Raw genomic sequence first — 11,274 nt, 5'->3', positions numbered from 1 at the left:
AGACCGACTAACTCAGCCACGGAATGATAAAAGCTCATAAAAGTTACTCGCGTCATTTTGGTATAGGGAAGAGATTTTAGCAGTAGTTATATCATAAGTAACTCCCATACCATTATATTATTATGGCTGCCACCTAGTGGTACCTTTATCTGAGTATTCATTAAGAGTCACTACTGATAATCAGATTAGGAGTATTGCGTTCTTTCGTGGTCTCTCTAATATGCTGGTGCAGAAAACAGTCATCCAGTAAAGTCTTGCTACTGTGTCAGGAACCAACACAGGTTCCAGTCAATATCTGGAAAATTAAAATTCCCCATTATAATAAGACATTTTGTTTTACTGTCGTACTCTATTTGTCTGTATAGTTCTTCATAATACTTATCAGTCATTTGGCTTATAATACGCCCTTGTTCTCATTTTTATTTTTCCAAAAAATCGTTATTCTTAATGAACTGTTGCGTCATACATGTCACAATATGTCATTAAGATTTTAGCAAGGTAGCTCAAAACGATTTTTTAAATTATTTTAATTTGCGTTATTATACTGGAACGATTCAGTATTATATGTAATTATATTGACACGAGTATTGCCGGCCGACGTTGGTCTCTAGAGTTGATGAATTGTTTCCGACCGCTTGATCGCTATTGCCTATGTTATTTTGAATCTTGTTAATACTGGAGACCAGAGCCGTGTCGAGGGGTAAGGCGAACGAGGCCCTTGCCTCAGGTTAAAAGCTAAAAGGGGCGCAAAAAGAAAGATTAAATAATTGCCAACGTTGCCATCATTACCAGTAGGGCGCAACTTTACATTCTTGCCTCAGGTACTGAAATGGCTCGGCACGGCCCTGCTGGAGACATAATTTAAGTGAAAGTCGCAAAGGGTTGCAGTTTCCGAGATGGTATGCTTCATTCAAAGTCACTTAATGTTTCTTCTTGCCCATTCTCGAATGAATTGTACAACACAGGCCGACTGGGTCAAAAATTCTTACCGGGGAAAACTTGTAGCGACCTCATACTAGTGTTTATGGCCAAAATCACACCGGGCTCAGGGGTTTCCCCGGTAAGTCTTATGGCCAGTCCGCCTCTGATTGTACACATACAGCATTCCAACATATATGTCCACTTGCTTTATATCGCATTACATCAACACGTGATGCTGTTACTGAAGAAACCCGCTATTTCGCGAAAGGGTAGGCGTACGAATAAAGTGGCCATTCAGTGTATATTATGTAAAAGGCGCTTGTCTTAGGTGACTTTTCTGCAACAGCAGAGAAATGTCAGAAAAGCATGAAAACTGATTAACTAGTTTTCCTCGACAGTTCAGAAGGCAAACATCGGGAATAAATTTCGCAACAGTGTTCGAAGTACAATGTTTTCAACACTTGATATACCATGAGCTGATGATATTTCTGATGATTCAAGTACACTGTAGTCTGATATTTTTAAAACTTCTTTCCTTAAGACGGTTTATGCCTCTCCTGATCTATTTATTATCAGGGTTATCTGGAACTAAAAATAACACTTCATGAGGGGAATCGAAATGCTCAGCAAACATGGCTTATCATTTCTATTTATTGTTATGTCATTAGTATAAAATAAATCACAGCCTGAATTAACGATAATGTGTGATCTAGTCGCTTTCCAAACTATGTGGTATAACAATCTGGGAAGTCGCATCTTTTCTCAGAGAGCCAAAACATCTTTTCAAAATTTAGTTATAAAAGAAATGAGTTAATTGAAGGAAAAAAAATAAATAAAAACGAATACAAAATATTAAATATTAAATAAGATCTTTATTGTACAGTACATCGGTACACGCAGGTACCACGACCATACAATACCCTTCACGGCACCATGCCAGGGGTTAACAAACGGCAGAGATAACCTCGCCGGAATTATAAAGATTAATTTTTAAAAAATTAATTAAAATAAAAAAATTAAAATATTAATTAAAATTAAAAGATTAATTAATAAAAAAAAAAAAAAAAAAAAGTACTCATAGCAGATAACATTGACTTGAAAGGAAAACTAATACAAAAATAACAAGTTGTGATAACAAAAGATTTTCCTCGAGTCCAGTTTTCTGAGAGTCTTCTGAGAGTCTCTTGCCCCATGGCGCACCCTTCTCTAGCTTTTATAATCAGCATATGCTTGTTCTGTGTGGTGGGGATCTGAGGTAGTTTGAGCGTGGCAGCATAAGACAACTGGTGCCGAGTATCTTCATCAGAAGCTTGGTTGGAAGGTAGCCCGGTATTCAGAGCTGCTATAGTTGGATTTTTGGTTACTTTAGATAGAGTTTTATTAGTTTGTTGGAGTTGGGCGTTGGTTGCCTTCAGCTGTTCATTTTCTATAATGACCTCATATAACTTCTTCTCTAAAGACCAATTTCAATCAATGGTGATCATCACAAATTTAAGTCCTAAACTTGCGATTCGTTTATTTTTATGTAATTTTCTCTTTCTGTTTAGGCCTTCCACTTTTGAGTTCAGTCCTGGTGCAACTGCACCAGGACTGAACTTAAATATAAAATGGTACGCCAATGGTTTAAACGTAATACAAAACCATATCGTTGTAATCTTATTATTGTTATTTTTAAACTCATATTTATCATCTTATAACAGGACGGTGAACCAATATCTTTTCGACTGTTTTTCAGATTATTGCACACCGAACAAAGAACAGTAGTGCACACTTATGTATTTGTGGAAGTGAATGCTATATTTTCACGTCTCCCTTGCAGGTAGCCATAGTTGTTTTGGTGCTTAACACATGGTCACGTGATCTGTTTTACCCTAAATTAGCAATGGAAATAATATTAAAAACTTCGTTACTTAAGTGGTTGTATTGCTTGATTTTCACATTAAGTATTTATAAGTTTGGAAAGCAGTCCAACGAAATATTTAAAAATAAACCACTAAACTACTTATTTTTTCCGTTACTATTTGTAAAAGTTATTCAATAGGAAGAAAGCAGTGGGGAAAGGGAATCAAATCTTCGCTGAGCTGGAGGCTCAGCAAATGAATTCATAGGGTATTGGTCCATCTTTGATGGCAATGACTGCTTTGATCTGGTGTGGAAGAATTTCTACTAATTTTGATAGAAAGCTGCCTGGTATTTTTGCTCCAATTTTCATATAAAGCATTCATGAGTTCATCAACCAAAGTGAACTGTCCATGTATTACCCTTATCATATGTTCCAGTTCCTCCCCAAAATGTTTAACTGGGTCAAGATCTGATCTGGCTGACCACTGTTTTAAATTTTTTGTTCAAATCACACATTCACACCCTTGCTTTGTGACATAGAACATTGTCTTTGGAAGGTGCAAAGGACTGCTTCCATAAAATTGCAACAACATAGGTTACAGAAAAATTGAAATTGGATACACTTTCAGTGAATTGAATAATCAATGTATGATGCAGTATTTGTGGATCCATGCAGTATGATCAATGGTCTATCCATAGTTTCCTCTGGTTTTGCTGTTCTGACAAAAAATTAGCTTTTCTCAGAAGCTTCTACAGGTCCAGAGGTTGTTTTTGCTCTGCGTAATCAGATCTACTGACTCACATCAACATCTGCTTTGCAAGTGCTTACAGGACAAGTCTTAGTGGACTTATAGCCTTCAGTGGTCTATTGTATTGCATAAAACACAAACCGAGAAACAGAACTCCTGGGTGTCAACACCACTCTCAACCAAGACATCAAGGTTGAAAAGAAGCGCCTATGGGTGGAAGTAACTTGACTGGCAAGATAAATGGACCCAAGGATTAAAAGGCAAAACTGCAAAAAAATTCTTCCCTGAAACTGACTTCCTAACCTCCAAGATCTTAGCTTACTCCAAAGTTGGAGGCAACATATGCTAATTGGCACTATTAAAACCAAGCTTATGGACCTGGGACTTTCTGAAGATGACCACTGCATTTGTGGTGTAAGATAAATGTGAATGCACCTGATGACTGACAGCTGCTGACCTCTCCCTACGATAACACTTTAAAAGTGCTGACCTTTCATCTGTGTGGCCACCAAAAAGGCTTTCACTGCCTTCTTATCACTTTCTAGTGTTCTCTTTAATAGAAGACATCTAATGGCAGTGGCTGTCCAGCCACCCCAGATGTGAAATCATCCTTGACAACTTGATGGCTCCTTAGATCTGCTTTTCATGCATCACTGCTAAGACAACTTGCTGATGGCAAAATTTCGGTGTGAGATCTCGAAAATGAGTTCTTCCACATTTACTGCTAACCTTTGTTTGGGGTAGGATGAATTCTTGAGGCGCCATCTCGGCAACTTCTCACTCCATCGATGCCTATACCTTCACCCCTAGATTACCTTCTTGCCGAGAGTGTGTGAGGAAAGTAGGCTGGACATCCTTCGTTGCCTGGCCTCACCTTTGCTTTCAGGACTGTCTGGAAACTATGTACTTTCACAGCTTTACCCTTAACCTCCTTAAGGGATCCTCCCCCTGTAGTGGCCTTCTTCTGCTTGTCTCAAGGGATACTCTCTTATACCCTTCTTTACCTTCCTCCCTTTTGCAATTCTTAGTCTATTTTCCACATTTTACTGCTTGGACCCACTCTCCCTGTTCTGCTGGAGTGGTGGTCCCCGACAGGCGTGACTCTACTGTCCTGGCCCGGCTCCTTTTGCCAGTGGATGGATGCTGGAAGACCATTTCCATGGTGATTGGGCTTCTCAACAACTAAGTGATCAGATAAACAACATAACAACACATAACACAAAACTCACAATAACCTACACAACTCAAACACCCATCTGGCATTGGCAGAGCTTTGCTTCAACACAGACATCTTGTGGTTTTGTGGGTGACCATTGGCACTGCTCACAGTTACACACTGCCCACTAGTGGTCTTAATTATTCTTATATAATTTTTATTATAAAAAACACAGATACGTATATAAAAATATGAATTATACTTGAAACAGTAAGAGGCACGTAATTAAAGAGATTTTTGGTGTCTCCATAAAATTATATTTTTATTTCTATGCACTGCTATTAACCAAAATGTGCTTTGTGATGAACCATCTACTTGCCTAGGGCCAGATTTAAACTTGTTGTAGCCCTAAGCTATAATACATATGAGGCCCTTTCCTCTCCACCAAATACAGTAATAATAAATTGAAAATTTTTAAATGGAGAATAAATTAAATGGACTGCACAATTAAATAGGCTTCATTAGGCATGTAATATGTATTATAAAAAAGAAAAAAGCAAGTTACATTTGTGCACATTTTTCTTTAACTTATTTTAAATAAATAACAAAATTAAATAATATAATTTAAAATTATAACTATAAATTACATGTATGTTAGTTATCACAAAATTATTCTTTGCACATATTCGTTGGTTTTTTTAGAAAGTAAAATAGATATGGATAAAAATCATTAAACGGTAGAATTTGTTTGTTCTACTGTTGCCATTGTTGGTAAGCGAGAGCAACTGATTAGCGATTAATAATGATAGACAAAACTGTCACAAAAATTATCATAATTTTGTATGGTATTTACGGTTCACCTGTGACAACATTAAAAAAGGATTTTTTTTAGATGAAGCAAGGCTCCTTGTACTGTGAGGCCCTAAGCCATAAATTGTTTAGCTTATATGTAAATCTGGCCCCATGCTGCACTGGCCCATGGTTTAAAGCAGTACCAGTTTATAGTGTTCACATTTTAAAGACAATTTGTAAAATAACTTCAATGAGTATTTTTCATGATCATGCCTAAAACTGTATACTGCATAGTTCTGTGGTTCTCTCCATGTCATCTTAAGCATAACATTTAAATGCTGGAAATCAGGCAATTGTAAGTAGAAAGAAAACAGAATTTTCAGAAAAAGCAGGTACACTAGAAATCAACTTTCACTGATTAAATTTGAAAATGATGCACTATCAATTGACCAAATTTGTGAGCATTTATAAGTACATTTTTCAATGGTAACTTGTGCACCAAATAGTCACAAGCAGCAGAATGTCTCACCCTGAAGGAAAAAGTACTTCCTCACTGAACAGATTCTTTTTCAAACTCTCCTATGACTAAGTCAAATAGTCATTCTTCTTGTTTAGGCTGTAAGAGTAATTAACTTCCAAAATGAACAGAAAATTTAAGACCTGTTGGTATAATAAAATTGCACATATTCAACATATCTTGGAGTAATGATCTCATTACATGGATGTGAGGTGTGTTTGGATTTTCATACATTCACATAACATTTAGAAGAAACAAACAGATTGCATTCTTCAAGCCAGAAAGAGGGGAATGTGAACAGACTTTCTGCATGAGTAAGGATAACATGTCTAGACTTATGAGCTTGCTTGGCCTATGCAGGATTACTTTCACCAGAAATTTGTGATTCAGAAGTTCTTTTTCTCTCTGGGAATCCATCAATTTAATTTTAAAAAAAAATCATTTGGCATAAACTAGATTTGGGTGAGAGTCAGTGGTGCTCACTAGAGATCACTTGCACTTTTCAATTTTTTAACTTTGAAAAATTCATATATGGATTTTCTCATCAAACTTAACCTCTTTTCTAAACAGATCTGTTCAATGGTTGCCACTGTTCTACCAGTCTAGTTACCAGTTAATCAAAGGCAGCAAATGTACACACATGCTTCTAAAGATGTCCAATGTTTTACCATGTAGACTTATTTTTCAATGCTGGCACCGAGAGCAATTTGCTTTTGATTTGATGTATTTTTTTTATTATGACTGGTTACACCACAATTGGATATAGCTTGGAATCAATTTGACTGCTGGCAACTTTAGCAATTGAAAATGGCTCATTTTTCAGAGCCATCACTGCCTCTTATTTCCCTAATTGTACAATTTCACCAATAGTGCCTGTTATTTTTATTCTTCCACAACTGTATTTTTTTGCTATTTCACTTTGGCTGATGCTGCATATGCTTGCTTTCTTGCATCATATGCCTCTACTAATGCTAATGAGGAAATTTATTTCTGAACAATGTGCCTAACACAGTCATTACAACTCAGATGAAGGTTATGTTCTGTGACTAAAGATGCAAATAAACATTGGGACATATGATATTACTGCCACTATGAAATGCTACATTTATCATCTAGTTTTGCATTTTGTTCTATGCACTGCATGCTGTGCTTATGCTTACTTGTTTGCAAATATCTGATTACATTGCATTTCCTGCTGCCTTGAAAATGAAATTTACATCTACAAGGCAATTTATTACTTTATCAGATTTCACAATACACGAAAAATCTTGTGTATATGTTTTCTGAAATTTTGCATTGTATTTCTTTGGGCAGCTTACTGAAAGACTGTTAATTTCTATGAATAATGTTATTAACCTATGTTTCTATACTGTAATGTAGCCTAGCACACCTGATCTCCAATTTTTTAATGAAAATAAGCAGAATTCGCTAATGTTTTAAAAATTATAATTTTAACATAATTTTACTATTTTTTTTGTGAAAAGCTTGGAGAGGGGGGGGGGTTCAATCCAACTAAAGAAGACAAATTCTCTGCTGTAAATCCAGATTGTTGGCAGCTGTCTGTAGTTTTTTTAAAAAAATGTGACAGAACTCTCTCTCTCTCTCTCTCTCTCAGGGAAATTCAGAAATATATATATATATTTTTGGCTGGTGCAGCATAAGCCCCAGGCTTCCTTGCATCACATGGCTAATAATAATAAACTTAGTTAGTGTTGGTAAAATATAATAAATTGTTGATTGCATCATTTAGATATTTTTTATGATTGGAAAACAGTATATGACAAACGTGGAATAGATGAATGCATAAGTAGATAATTGTGAGGGGGCTCCTAGAACATTTTGTGTTACATAACTGTACTGCCATACGTTGATTCATGTAAAAGCTACCAATGTGGAATGTACAACCCTCTCAAACAAAATTTGAGTGTATTACTGCTTGAAATCAGCATTTTCCAAAAATAAGCACTATGAATTTGCATAACCATAAAAAATAAAACAAAAGAAAACCCATAAAATATGTAACTATGTTGTATAGGCAGCACAGAAGTCTCACATTTTATAAATTTATTTTGCCTTTATTTTTAAGCAAAACCTTTACATTATATTTCTTTGCATTATAAAGTTCTTAAGAAGTAACCCATATTTAAAATAATTGCTATTCCTCTGTAGCTTCTGAGATGCAAATTAACACTTTTGGTGACCTTTCTCAATGTTTTTTTTCCAGTTCAACCACATGAAGTTTGAGGTGTTAATCCATGTTTTGGTTTTTTAAACTGCAAGTAGGCACCTTCCCATCTACACCCACAAAAGCTTATAAAACAAATATTTATGAAAATTTTTTTATTAATTTTTTCCCCCTGGTAAATACCATCACTCAATATAAAGTAAAAAATAGCAGTTTTATTTGTCAGGGCATTAATTTTTATTTCAATTTAATTTCATAGCCTTTGCATTTCCTCATAACAATCTGGAAATTTTCATGGTTGGGTAAGGCATTCACAACATCTCACCATTAGAAATAAAGTGCCCTGCATTAATATTTTAGGGAGTAAAGAGGGGCACCACAACCAGCCATGTGTTTAGGGTCAACCTACAAAAGTAATTAATACCTTGATTGGCTTCCTAAAACTAACTGCTATCAAAGGTTTTTTTAGCTGCTTTAGCTACCTTGGAAAAATGCTTAAAATTTGCATTAAAAATATCATAACATAAATAGAGCAATATGTTATGGTTTTAGTGTATATTATCAACAAATGCGTAACTTAAACCCTAAAGACAGTGAAATAAAAACTCATGGTGGTACTTGTTTATCATACTAATGCCAATAGTTACGACGCCACCACCTCTAGCTGTACAGCTGTTGTCACCATTAAACTTATATATGAATGACACACACACAAATATAAATAAATGTACCTAGATATACAAGGCGTGAAGATAACTAACTACTGTATCATGGTGGGAGGATAATAGACAAGCACTCTCTATTGGTTCCTCTGTAACTATAATAAAACAAAAACTAACATACAAAAACCTTATGCTTAGGAATTTGTGACAGTAAATATGATTTGAGAACTGCAAATATGATTTAATTTGACAAATGAAAATTAGAGTGGTTTGAAGTTTGCTTTCTTGTATCATAGTATTAGCTATAATGCAAGAAAGCAAACTTATACAGCATCAGCCAAAAAAAAAAAAAAAAACCCTTCCATTTCACCCATCCAGTCACTCCAAATGTTTATCTAATTCAGCTTTCAATTTATTTAAGCTATCAACTTCCACAACAACAGATGGAAGTCTGTTCCAGCAATGAACTACCCGCTGGCTAAGGCAAACTTCTGCACATCTATTCTACAACTGTCTTTCCTCAATTTGAATCTATGCCCCCTCAGGTTCTTAATCTGAGCAAGCGGAAGTATCAAGTCAGCATTGAGCCTGCTCAAACCATTCAAGGTCTTATACACCTCGATCAGGTCACCTCACAGGTGCCTAGTCTCCAGATGCTGCAACTTGCAGAACTTAAGCCTTTCTTCGTAAGCGCACCCCCTTTGTTCCTCTCACCAATCTTGTTGCCCTTCTCTGTATTTACTCGTTCTAGCAACTCTACATCCTTCTTAAAACGAGTCCTCCAGACCTGTATACAGTACTCAAGCAGGCTGTCTGCACTGCTCAGAGAACTTCATATTTGACTGCACAATTTTACCCCCCAGGTCTTCTTCATTCTCCACCTCCTGAGTGTAGTACCACACAGTTGATACGTTTCTCTTGGGTTACTGCTATCCATATGGAGTACTTTGCATTTGTCAATGTTAACTTCAGTTGCCACTTCTCAGCCCATCTGCCTAACTTTTATAGATCCTGTTGCAGTACATACTGTCTTTACTGTTATTAACAATTCTGCCAACCTTGGTATCATCTGCAAACTTGGACATTAAGCCTGATATACCTTCATCGATATCATTGATAAATACACAAAACAACAACAATGGGCCCAGCACCGAACCCTGGGGTACTCTGTTAATAACGTTAGTCCAAGTAGAGCAGTGTCCATTTATTACCATTCTCTACAGTCTCCCAATCAACCATCCCTTTATCCATTGCAGTAACTTGCCCGTAATGCCATAGTGTTCCAATTTGTACAGCAGTCTTCCATGTTCAACAATAAATGTATAGGATGCCCTTAGTCCTTTTTTCATTTGCTGTTTGAATGGTCATCACTAATAGGATTATTAGTGATGACCATTAAGTTAAGTATGTATTGAATATCCAAAAATGAGTAACTATGGTTAATTTTTCTTTCAAACAATTTCATAATCTCACAATTAAAAAAAAAAAAAAAAAAAAGGTCAGGTGGAGATAAACTAAGAATTTTTGGTGGCCATGATTTCTCTGCTTGCAAATAACTAATAATTTCTTGACCAGCTATACAACTGTTGGCTGTACAAACCTTGTATCTTTGTGTTGCAATCAGAGCTGTTTCTAGAATTACAAACACTTTTGTGTAAATTTAAAAGCATGTCTTTTTATTGTTGCAAAAGTAAATTTAGTGCCCTTGTAGTTTGCTAGCTGTGCAGTGATCATGGAATCCCCACTCCTTTTTAAAAGCCCTGATTGCAATCGTATTCTATGCAGGAGGTTACATTTTCTCTTCTTTCATTCATGAAGGAATTTATTTAAATTCTTTTTTATGTAAGCTGACATGACACTGACATTTGGAGTACTCTTTATAACTTTTTCCTCCTCTTCATTGGCTTAGAGTCAGAGTACTTTGAGAAAAACTTTGCAAGTGAATGTAACACTCATCAGTGAATAATTCAAGATGTTATTTACCATGACTGCCTCAGCAATGAAGGCTGTAAGATAACAGTAAAGTCAATCTGTAAACTTTGTGTGCTCATTTAAGAGTTAAAGGAAGTTGGAAGACTAAGAAGATTTTTGGACTAAAGCCTCAAACTGTGGAAAGATTCACTAAACAGACAAGTTAGTGCAACTGCATCATATTAGTACTTTGTGAACCATCGAAGTAGATGAAATGGCATCATTTTTGTTATATCTTATATTTAGGAAGTTGGAAGTTCTTGAGTTTTGAATGGTTTGCATGTCAAGAACAAATAATTACAGCTCGTCTCAGTCTTGGGTGAAAGAGGAAAAAAAAAAAATAAAATAAAATAAACCCTGTTAAAGAATATTACTAGTCTACAGTGGGGGATTAAACTTTAAACCTTTTTATATGGATGATGAATAGTGAAGCTATCTTCACTATTCTTTTGTCATCATTTAAACCCCCTTTGATACAT

This window comes from Mastigoproctus giganteus, chromosome 1 (assembly GCF_048544385.1).
Source record: "Mastigoproctus giganteus isolate SK-2022 chromosome 1, ASM4854438v1, whole genome shotgun sequence".
Classification (NCBI taxonomy): Eukaryota; Metazoa; Arthropoda; class Arachnida; order Uropygi; family Thelyphonidae; genus Mastigoproctus; species Mastigoproctus giganteus.
This window is presented reverse-complemented; position numbering follows the sequence as displayed.